Raw genomic sequence first — 12,403 nt, 5'->3', positions numbered from 1 at the left:
AAAGCTCCTATAAACTTAAAGTGGATAGAAACTAATAAATAACTTAGGGGTTTAACTGGAACTAAAAGTATAGATTAGGCTTTATATACACTTTACCTTAACCTAAGTTTATTATAAATGTAGTAATTTTAAATTTTGAGTATTAACTCCATACATACTGACCATTACTGTAAAAGTTGAACATAAAACTTAAATTTGTAAATATGGTCTTTGTTAATCTAAATCCTGCATATATAAAATATTGTGAAGTTTAGCTTCTGAAAATCACAATTGCATCAGAATAACTACCCTTTACTCATGAGATTCGAGTGCCTTTTGTAGGGCTTACAAACTGAACAACTGAACACTGCTAAAAGCAAGGACACGATCTTCTACCATCACAACAAATGGCTAAGAAGACTCTAACAAACTTTGACTGACAAAACAACCCAAAGAGACTCTAACTAATCCCATATTAATAGGATGACTTATTCTTAACAAAATAACATAAAAGACTCAACAAATCCTCCCTTGAACTTAACTCTCAGCTGAGTTCAGTTCACAAACATTCATTCCCAGTGCTTCTTTGAGTTTCTGATATGAAGCCAACTTCAGTGGCTTAGTCATTATATCTGTCAGCTGCTCCTCTGTACTGTAGTAAACTAACTTGATAACACCTTCTTTAGATAATTCTCTTAGAAAATGATACCTCACCCTGATGTGCTTGGATCGCCCGTGCATAACCGGATTCTTGGACAGTTTGATGGTGGAAGTATTATCACAGAACAGCACCATCTGTTCAGCTTGGTTGTGACCGATCTCCTTTAAGATTCTTTTCATCCAGATGGCTTGACAAGCACACGTAACAGCAGCTACATACTCTGTTTCAGTGGTCGAGAGAGTCACAATTGGTTGTTTTCGAGATGACCACGCCACAACACCTCCACTCATTAAGAACACATAGCCAGATGTGCTTCTGCTATCATCGATATCTCTTGCATAGTCACTGTCAGTATAAGCTATGAGATCATTTCTTTCATCATGTTGATACCAGATCCCATAGTTCATTGTCCCCTTCAAGTACCGCATAACTCTCTTTGCCATTGCAAGATGAAGTTGAGTGGGATTCGCCATGAATCTGCTGATGAGACTTACTACAAACATCAAGTCAGGCCGCGTTGTAGTGAGGTACATTAAACTGCCTACCATCTGTTTGTAGAGAGTTGAATCGATCCTCACACCTTTTTCATATCGATCAATACTCTGTCCAGGCACAATTGGGTTATTGACAGAATTGTAGGACCCCATTCCAAATCTGTCAATTACCTCAGCTGCATATTTTCTTTGACAAATGAAGATTCCACCAGCCTTTTGCAACACTTCTATACCAAGAAAATATCTCATTCTTCCCAAGTCATTCATATCAAACTCACTTTTCATAGCACACTTGAACTCTTTAAGCAGATCTTCATCATTGCTAGTAAACAGGAGATCATCCACATAAATACTGACTATTAGAATCTTGCCTTCCTTTTGCTTAACAAACAGAGTTTGTTCACTGGAGCTGCTCTTGAACCCTTGCTTGATGAAGTAGGATTCTATGCGATTGAACCAGGCTCTCGGTGCTTGTTTCAGTCCATATAGAGCCTTGCGTAGCTTATACACCATATGCTCTTTCCCAGCTATGTCATAACCTTGGGGTTGTTCAACAAAGACATCTTCCTCTAATTCTCCATGTAAGAATGCTGATTTAACATCCAGCTGATAGAGTCCCCATCCTCTTTGTGCAGCCAAAGCAATAATCATTCTCACAGTGTCCATCCGTGCCACCGGAGCAAAACTTCAGTATAGTCTACTCCATATTATTGTGAATAACCTTTCACATTAATTCTAGCTTTGAATTTATCTACCTCCCCCAATTCATTGAGTTTGGTTTTATAAATCCATTTCACACCAATGGTTTTGGTACCAATGGATGGCTCCATCAACACCCATGTCTGATTCTTCTCAATTGACTTGATCTCTGCATCCATAGCCTGCCTCCACTTCTCGTCTTTGACTGCCTCTTCAAAACTCGTCGGATCAGAGATAACCATGAAAGCAAGATCATCAACATCAGTACTGTCAACTCCACTCAGATTCACCTTATCATTCTCTGCATCAGATAGACCTTCTCATGTATCATAATCTGCAGCCCATCGTGGTGGTTGTCTGATTCTATTCATCCTTGATGCGCCTTCTTCATGTTGGGAAGCAGCAGCAGCCTCAGCCGGAGTGTGTGGTTCATCTGAACTTTCTGTATCTCCTCCCTCAAGAGCAGCACTATCAATATTTTCTTTCTATTCAAGCTCAGTAACTTGTTCAGCAGTATGGCTAGAATCCCAAACCCATGCCTTGTCTTCTTCAAATACCACATCACGGCTAATGTGAATCTTTTTCTCAACTGGATCATACATCCTAAATGCTTTCGATTCACTGCTGTAGCCTAATAGAATGCACTTTACACTCTTGTCATCAAGCTTGGTTCTTTTTATATCAGGAATGTGGACATGCCCTATGCTCCCAAAAATCCGGAAGTGTTCCACTGATGGTTTTGCACCACTCCAAGCTTCTTCAGGCGTCATATCTTTCACAACCAAAGTAGGAGATCTGTTGAGCACATAATTTGCCCACTGTATAGCTTCTGGCCAGAACACTTTGGAATCCCTTTCTCTGTAAGAACAGCCCTTACCATGTTCATCATGGTTCTATTTTTCTGTTCAACCACTCCATTTTGCTGTGGAGTATATGAGGTAGTCAGTTGCCTCTTAATTCCATGCTCATTGCAGAATTCCTTGAACTCTCCAGAGTTATACTCTCCACCTCTATCCGTTCTCAAGCATTTTATACACATTCCAGTTTCCTTTTCCACAAAAGCTTTGAACAATTTGAAATGATAGAATGCCTCTGATTTTTCTGGAGCAAAGAAAATCCAACACTTCCTAGAAAAATCATCAATAAAGCTTATCAAGTACCTCTTCTGGCTGTTTGATGGAGGAGTGATTGGGCCACACAAGTCAGAGTGGATAAGTTGCAATTTTTCTGTTGCTCTCCATGAACTTTGCTTTGGAAAGGGCATCCGATGTTGCTTGCTTTTCATACAAACTTCGCATGTAATTCTCCCTTGTCCTATCTCTGGCAGACCGGTAACCATTCCTTTGTTGTATAAAATAGCCAGGCCCTTGTAACTCAGATGCCCGTATCTTTGGTGCCACAGATCAGCTTTGTCAGAATTCCCAGCCTGAAGATATTTTTCTTCCTCTGTCTTGCTGCAAGTCTCTGTGAGTATGACATACATTCGGTTTCCACTCATTACAGACTCAGCAATTTTCCCTTTGGTGGGATGAAAGATGCTGCAAGTCTTGTGGACTCCTCCTTTGAACAACACATCCAATCCCCTTTCCTGAAGTTGCCCGACACTCAGCAAATTGTTCCTCAATTTAGGAACGTAATAAACATCCCTCATCATATACCTAACTCCATTGAGCGTGATATTTACCACGCCTTTCCCATTGACAATCAGCTTGTGATTATCTCCAAGTTTGACAGCATGAGTAAAAGATGTGTCTAAACTCAAGAACATACCTCGATCACCACACATGTGGTTCGAGCATCCAGAATTAACAAACCAGGTACCATCTTTCTTAGTTCCTTGAAGCTCTACTACTACCATTAGAAGGACAACATCCTCTTCCTCCTCTATGTAGTTTGCTTCTTTCCAACCAGGACATTCAAACTGATAATGTCCTAGATTGTGACATTTATAGCACTCAATCAGTGCTTTGTTGACAGCGCGTCCTCTGCCCCTGCCTCGGCCGCCTCTGTAACCCCCTCGATCTCTGCTTCTGACATTGAGTGCTTGTTCATCCTCTTCAGTGTTGATCTTTCTGAACTTCTGCTCATGAATAGCCAAAGAACTTTGCAACTCATCAATAGACATTTTCTCAGTATCTTTGGATTCCTCAATAGAAATCACAACATATGTGAATTTGTCTGTCAGCGTTCGGAGGATCTTCTCGACAATCTTTGAGTCTGGCATAACTTCCCCATTGCTCCTCATTTTGTTTGAGACTGTCATTACTCACGCAAAGTAATCCATAATCTTCTCGTCTGTCTTCATGGCCAGAACCTCAAATTCCCTCCTGAGAGTGTTGAGTAGAGATCTCTTCACTCTCTCATTTCCTCCGAACTTCCTTTTCATTGAATCCCAAACAATCTTGGATGTTTTTCGATCCAAGATTTGTTCGAACACCGTCCGATCAATCGCCTGGAACAGGTAATACTTTACCTGATGATCTTTCATCTTGAGATCCTCTAGAACTCTCCTTTGTGCAACAGTTTGCTCGACTCCTTCTGCTGGTTCATTGTAGCCGTCGGCTACCAGATTCCATAAGCCCTTCGCTCCAGTTTGCTCGACTCCTTCTGCTGGTTCATTGTAGCCGTCGGCTACCAGATTCCATAAGCCCTTCGCTCGCAAAAGATTCTCCATCAATTCACTCCAATGATCGTAGTGACCATCAAAGTGCGGAATTTTTGTGATGGATTTCTCGTCGCTCATGATTTCTCTCTTGAGTTACTTCGGCTCTGATACCAAATGTGAAGTTTAGCTTCTAAAAATCACAATTGCACCAGAATAACTACCCTTTACTCATGAGATTCGAGTGCTTTTTGTAGGGCTTACAAACTGGACAACTGAACACTGCTAAAAACAAGGACATGATCTTCTACCATCACAACAAATGGCTAAGAAGACTCTAACAAACTTTGACTGACAAAACAACCCAAAGAGACTCTAACTAATCCCATATTAATAGGATGACTTATTCTTAACAAAATAACATAAAAGACTCAACAAATATATCATTCGTTTTGCATAAACTCCCAATTAAATTTGGCACGTGCCCCTGCTAACTACTTAAAAAAAAAGGTTATAAGGTAAGATACAGAGTCAGATCCACGCATAAATGTTGAAGAGTGATAGAATAGTTACCAATTTATTGAATTAATTTCTTCCACCTTGGCAATAAAATTTGTCTTCTGGATTAATTTGTTCCAACTCCAGATTGATGGACGCAATATGTGACAAATTTGTTTGAACACTAAGTATTCATCTAAATAATTAACACTTGCCTAAAAACATTACTTCAGCAAATGTTTCTTCTGAACCATAAAAGGTATAAAAATACTAAAATGATTTATATATATTCACTATAGGACCCTAAAGTTTGCACATTTTTATACCTTGATAATTCGAGCTTCTTATTTGACACTTGGATACCAAAAAATTTGCACTTTTTTTGAATTTGATATCCCATAAATTTTTTTACCAATACTTTTATATTGTATAAAGCATACATATTTTTTAAACTTTGATACCACAAAGTTTATTTGATAAATCTTTATTATCTAGATGAATAGTTAGTATTATGTAAAGTGACACCCTAACATAATAAATGCCCTTAAAACTCGAATTAAAGGAAAAATACATCTGCTTACGGCCCAAGAATCCAATAAAAAAATATTGGCATACTAATTCCTCAACGTTTGTCACGAAACAAACTACTACATTTAACCGATGGGTAGACCTTTAATTAAACTAATTCGATGAATAGATGGTTCAAGTAGCTTAGTTGAGGCCCAGCCCAAATTCAGCCCGAGCGCTTTAAGCGGCGAAATATCGGGAGCTTCGATATTGGCACGCTCGTGCCCAGGCGAGAAATCGGGCGCTTAGGCAGCTGCATTATAGGAGTTGAAGCGAAACGTGTCGGCAAAAAGCGCATGACGTCGCGTTTAGATAAGCAATTGCGGACAGCAAAGCGCCCGCTTAGGCGGCAACGAAGCTGTCGGGCTTTGAACGGGCTGGAAGTGGGCCGGACTCGTTATAATCTCTTTCAAATAATTTTAGTCACAAAAAATAAGGTTCAAAAAAATTCTCTTTCTTATGATTATCCAATCGGTTATGAAAGAAGGTAGAGTAACCATGCGTCGCGCAAGAAATGTATTGATAAAGTTACAATGAGCACAAAATATATTTCTACCCTTTTCTGTGTATATTGTTGGAGCTCTATTGCAACTTAAAATGGTGTCAAACAATTGCTTGGGAAGATGCATAAGCCCCCTCCTATCCCCCCTCCTCCCCCCCCCCCCCCCCTCTTTTTTTTTCTCGGTGATGGATTTTTATTTGTTTATGTCTTAAAGTATAGACTTTCCGCTGTTAATAGCGGTCATTTAAAAAATCTCTTAGAAATGATTCGTTACATAACTTTTACCATTGGTAGTACTAATGTTTGGCAACCGGAGATGGATTTTTATTTGTTTATGTCTTAAAGTATAGACTTTCCGCTGTTAATAGGGTCATTTAAAAAATCTCTTAGAAATGATTCGTTACATAACTTTTACCATTGGTAGTACTAATGTTTGGCAACCGGAAAGTAAATAGATATGAATGTTAAAATAAAGAATTTTCTTTAGAATGTACTCTCTCTTTACTTTTCATTTGAAAATTTTGTTTGGAAAAAAAAAATTAGGGAAAAATGTGTACATGCCCCAAAAGCAGAAACTTCATGTGACGAGACCCCTCATAGTTTCCCCCCATGTGGATCAGCCCCTTGAAGTGTGACACTTTATATTGCAGCCCTTTTTTATCATTTATTACATGCCAGCTAAGCTAAAATCCCAAATTATCCTTATCCTCTCTCCTCAATCCCTCAGACCCAGCACTAATATCCTCTCTCTCTCTCTCTCTCTCTCTCTCTCTCTCTCTCTCTCTCTCTCTCTCTCTCTCTCTCTCTCTCTCTAAAACTAAGAGCTTTCTCAAGCTCGTCACCCTAGCCCTCGCCCTCCTCGCCGTCGCCGCCTCCGCTCAGACCCCCAAGGCTCCCCTCGAGTTCGCCGCCGCCTCCCCTTCTCTGCCCGTCCTCGTCGCTGTAGATCGTCGCCGCTCCCCCGTCGTAGATCACCGTCGCAGAGCTTGAGGAAAACGCTCGAAAAGCTCGAGCAATTGAAGACTGTTGAGGAGTGCAGATAGATGATCCGAAGGTATGATATTAATGGAGATGATGTTTTATGCTTTGATGAATTTAAGAAGATGATGCTACGAGAGTAGGTTGGTTTTTGAGATTGATCTTTACCGTAAATGATGACGTTGTTGTGCCCCATTGAGATTTGGACATTACTTTTTCTTTTTTTTTATTTGAGATGACTTTGATCAATTGAGGGTTCATGTTGACAATATATCTACAGTTAGTTCTAGCATGTCCCATGTTAGTTCTACCTAGTTCTAGCTCTATTTCATCTTAGTTAACGTTCTTGGGCTCTCAAATTAGTTCTAACTTACCCCATGTTAGTCCTAACTCGCCCCATGTTAGTTCTAGCCCGTCCCATGTTAGTTCTAGCTAGTTCTAACTCTAATTCATCTTAGTTCTAGGCTCTTGGGAACGGAGAAAAGCTCCTTCCACCTCCGATAGAGCCCACCGAGACATCCCGATGACCCCGACAACCTCCTCCCACCTCCGGCAAGCCCGGACAACAACAAAAAGCTCCAAATAGCGAAGAACAAACCCGAACGGTGAGAAATTATACTGCAGAATACTGTAGTTTTGTGCCGACTTCGCACGCACTTTCCGACCACTTCTAATCTCCATTTCTACCGATTTCTTCTTTGGTGACTAGCCCTACATGTTGTCTATCACCTCCAATTTGTATCGCTCTCTAACTCATTCTCTATCTCTCTCGGTAATATATGAAACATCGCTTGATGGCAGTATCGAGCAGAAAATAGCAGCACCATGCCGACTTCGCACGTATTTTCCGGCCACCTCCGGTCTCCGTTTTCACCACCATCTTCGCCGATGTGTAGCCCTTTATATTGTCTATCACACAATATCTTCCTTTCACTTGGGATCATTTTCTACCTCTCATTATATCGCTTCAAATATTATTAGTTCTAGCACTAATTCATCTTAGTTCTAGCCTCTTGGGTTCTCAAGTTAGTTCTAACTTACCCCATGTTAGTTCGAACTCATCCCATATTAGTTTTAGCCTAACCCATGTTAGTTCTAGCTCTAATTCATCTTAGTTCTAGGCTCTTGGGCTCTCAAGTTAGTTCTAACTTGCCACATGTTAGTTCTAACCCACCCCATGTTAGTTCTAGCCCACCCCATATTAGTTCTAAGTAGTTCTAGCTCTAATTCATCTTAGTTCTAGGCTCTTAAGCTCTTAAGTTAGTTCTAACTTACCCAATGTTAGTTCTAACTTGCCTCATGTTAGAACTAACTTGAGAGCCTAAGAGCCTAGAACTAAGATGAATTAGAGCTAGAACTAACAATATTCGAAGCGATATAACGAGAGGTAAAAAATGAGCCCAAGTAAAAGGAAGATACCTTGTGATAGACAATATAAAGGGCTACACACTAGCGAAGACGATAGTAAAAACGGAGACCGGAGGTGGCTGGAAAACGCAGGCGAAGTTCGCATGGCGCTGCTGTTTTTTGCTCGCTGCTGCCGTCGAGCGATATTTCGGACGTTATCAAGAGAGATAGAGAATAAGTTAGAGCGTGATACAAATTAAAGGTGATAGGCAACATGTATGGCTAGTCACTAAAGAAGAAATCGACGGAAACAGAGATTGGAGGTGATCGGAAAGTGCGTCCGAAGTCGGCACAAAACTGTAGTTTTCTGCAGTGTAATTTCTCACCGTTCGGGTTTGTTCTTCACGGTTAGGAGCTTTTCTCCGCTGTCCGGTCTTGCCAGAGATGGGAGGAGGATGCTAGGGTCGTCGGGGTGTCTCGGTGGGCTCCGTCGGAGGTGGGAGGAGCTTCTCTCTGTTTCCAAGAGCCTAGAACTAAGATGAATTAGAGTTAGAACTAGCTAGAACTAACATGGGACGTGCTAGAACTAACATGGGACGTGCTAGAACTAACATGGGGCGAGTTAGGACTAACATGGGGTAAGTTAGAACTAACTTGAGAGCCCAAGAGCCTTAACTAAGATGAAATAGAGCTAGAACTAGCTAGAATTAACATGGGGCGGGCTAAAACTAACATGGGACATGTTAGAACTAATATGGGGCACGTTAGAATTAACTTGAGAGCCCAAGAGCCTAGAATTAACACGCCGCGTGCAAGAACTAACACACGGTGTGTTAGAACTAACACGCCGCGTGTTAGAACTAATAGAAGACATATCATTACATTTCTGAATCCAGCATAGACATCACGCAAATGAGCATATATCTGATACCCTACACATAAGCTCAATAGAGAAAACTGATATCAATCAACCACAGAAGAAATTTCATTTTATATGTATGCATAAATTTTGTATTTAGTTGCGACTTCCTCTGTTTTACGTTTCTAGTAGCGTATGCAGGAGAATTTTGTTTTTGAAGAAATTGGTTTTGGTTTATTACTCCTGACTTGTGATCTTCAGAGTACTCTGGATATTTATTCATACAAATGGTGATGATATTTTGAGTTTATTACATGATACAATACATTTTCATTTTCTCAAAAAGGTTAATATACGTTGAGTTTCTTACACGATACAAAGACATTTTCATTTTCTCAATGTGTTGGTGCTAAAAACTTGTTGATGGTGAGCTGATTATTTGGTAATGGAAATTAGTGATATAGCATGGTGGCAATCACTGTGAAACATGGAGGAAAAAAGCAAAAACAACTGAATATTTACAAAAGAACTAACAAAAAATGCCAGCATACATTTGTTATTGTTTAGGCTACAACAAACACACTGCTTATTCAGAGACAATCCTATTAAAACCGTACCAAAATTTTAAGATTAATGGACAAAAATGAGTTGACACGGTACAATTGCTACTCAAATTAGCAGAACCTCAATCAAGATGTATGCATAAATTTTGTATTTCTGTGGTCAGATTCTTGCTCGTCTTATGCCCTGAGAAACTCTTTGCTTTTGTATGTATTCACAAATCCAGTGCTTGAGCCAGCCGCAAACAAGTACTGTCGGCTGGTGAACCCCAATGAAATCTTTTCTCAAGCTCGTCGGCGGCAGCGGCGATCTACGGCGATGAGGACAGGCGGGGGAGGGGAGGGGAGGCTATCACCTCTTCCAAATCAAAATCCTACAGTTCAAACCATCGGGCGCTGAACTACCCGTGGCGCGTTAGTTCTACCCCACAGCGTGTTAGTTCTAACACACCGCGTGTTAGTTCTAACCCGCCGCGTATTAGTTCTAACCCTGAGCATGTTAGTTCTAACCTTTCAAGCTTCCACATGGAAAGAAGAGAAAACAAAGGGAACCCAGATGACGCTTTTATGAAGACAACTGAGCATCCCATGCTCATGAGGATTTTAGCTAGTGCTTGATGGAGTCATGCTGAGGAAATTCCAAGCTTCCGTTGAAGAACTTCAGCAGTTGGATTAAAGCATGAGAACTTAAGTTTAAAAAAATTCAGGAAATTTCAAGACTCGTATGAGAAAAATCCTAGCTTCAAATAAGAAAAACTGTGGAAATCCAACTCACCTCAAGGGAAGCTACAAAATGAGAAGAGAACCCAAATTAGAAAACTCCAGAATAACAGCGGGGTCCTCAATCCTTCATAGGGGAAAATAATTAAAAAAAAGCCCATATGCACTGTTATGAAAGCAACTAATTAATAATCTAATGCGCTTAGGCAAGAGAAAAAGCGGTCAAAGCCGTTTAACCCGCAACGTGTTAGTTCTAACCCGTCGCGTGTTAGTTCTAACCCGTCGCATGTTAGTTCTAACCCTGAGCATGTTAGTTCTAAGCTTTCAAGCTTCCACATAGAAAGGAGAAAATAAAGGGAACCCAGATGACACTTTTATGAAGACAACTGAGCATCTCATGCTCATGAGGATTTTAGCTAGTGCTTGATGGAGTCATGCTGAGGAAATTCCAAGCTTCCGTTGAAGAACTTCAACAGTTGCATTAAAGCATGGGAAATTAAGTTTAAAAAAATTCAGGAAATTTCAAGACCTGTATGAGAAAAATCCTAGCTTCAAATAAGAAAAACTGTGGTGAACGCCAATGAAATCTTTTCTCAAGCTCGTCGGCGAGGCGAAGAGCGGCAACGACAATGGCAAACTCCGACGTAGTCGAGGGCGAGGCGGGGGGCGGCGGCGATCTACGGTGACGAGAAATGACGGTGAACTCGAGGGGAGCCTTGGGGGCCTAGGCGGAGGCGGTGACGGCGAGGATGGCGAGGACCAAGGCGACGAGCTTTAGAAAGCCCTTGGTTTTAGAGAGAGAGAGAGGAGATGAGAGAGAGAGGATATGAGTACTGGGTCTGAGGGATTGAGGAGATGTGATAATGTTAATTTGGGGATTTTAGCTTAGCTGGCATATAATAATTACTAAAAAGGGGCTGAAGTACAAAGTGTCACTCTTCAAGGGGCTTACCCACAAGAGGGAAAGTTAGAGGGGCTGCAACACATGAAGCTTTTGCTTTTAGGGTCTGTACATATTTTTCCCAAAAAATTAAGATGTGACTGATGTGACATCCATTTTCCTTTTTCCATAAATGTGAGCTTTGTTTAGTTATCAATTAGTGGAGACATGAGATGACGCGATCGATATTTCTTGATAATTATTTTGAACCATCCCTAGGCCTTTTTTTTCAAATTTCTCTTGATTCATCATGCTCCCGAAAATATGACAACTAGTAATTGGAAGGTGAGGCGAACATTTTACACTTTTTAAGTAAAAATTACAGTGGCCTCTACGGCTCTACGTGTAAGGAGCTAAAGGTTCTTCATTTGTCCTGGATGATTTTGCTACGGCCTTGACTCCCTCTAGCAAATAGAGTACAAAATCAAGCAAATGATACGGTTACAAACATTACTCTTTAATATGAGAGACTTTAAATTATTACTACCAACTGTAATGAATACGCCTCAAAAAATCAGAGAGCTCACCCCATGCAATGTTGCTCCCTTTTATAGTTGATTGGAAGGGTAAAGAGGTAACTTGGGCCGGGTCTAGCTAGACAGCTGAGTCGGCAATCATCTTCCATGTGTCGGCTATGGAAGAGGGTGAGTCATAAGATTATTTAATAAGGAAATGACAGCAGGTGATTGGCGCTGACCGGGTCCAATGAGTCATAAAGACTATGTGGGCTAGAGTAATGATGATTTATCAGAGCAGTTAATGCAATGGCAGTCAACTAGCGAGGGTCTCGAGATAACTATCGTTTCTCTATTCGTTTGGTCAAGAGCCGACTAGCACCACCTTTTGACTCGGCTACGCGAGTTGTCGATTGAACAGTAGGCCGAGTATGGATCGATTTGGTGGGTTGGCCGACAAGTACCGTATTTTGACTCGGCTACACAAGTTGTCGGCCGATTGAGTCGGCTACGGAAATGACTTGAGTCGTCTCGGTTAGGGA

Source organism: Asparagus officinalis, chromosome 10 (assembly GCF_001876935.1).
Source record: "Asparagus officinalis chromosome 10, Aspof.V1, whole genome shotgun sequence".
In the NCBI taxonomy this organism is placed as follows: Eukaryota; Viridiplantae; Streptophyta; class Magnoliopsida; order Asparagales; family Asparagaceae; genus Asparagus; species Asparagus officinalis.
The sequence above is the reverse complement of the archived record's forward strand: the minus strand, read 5'-3'. Positions refer to the sequence as shown.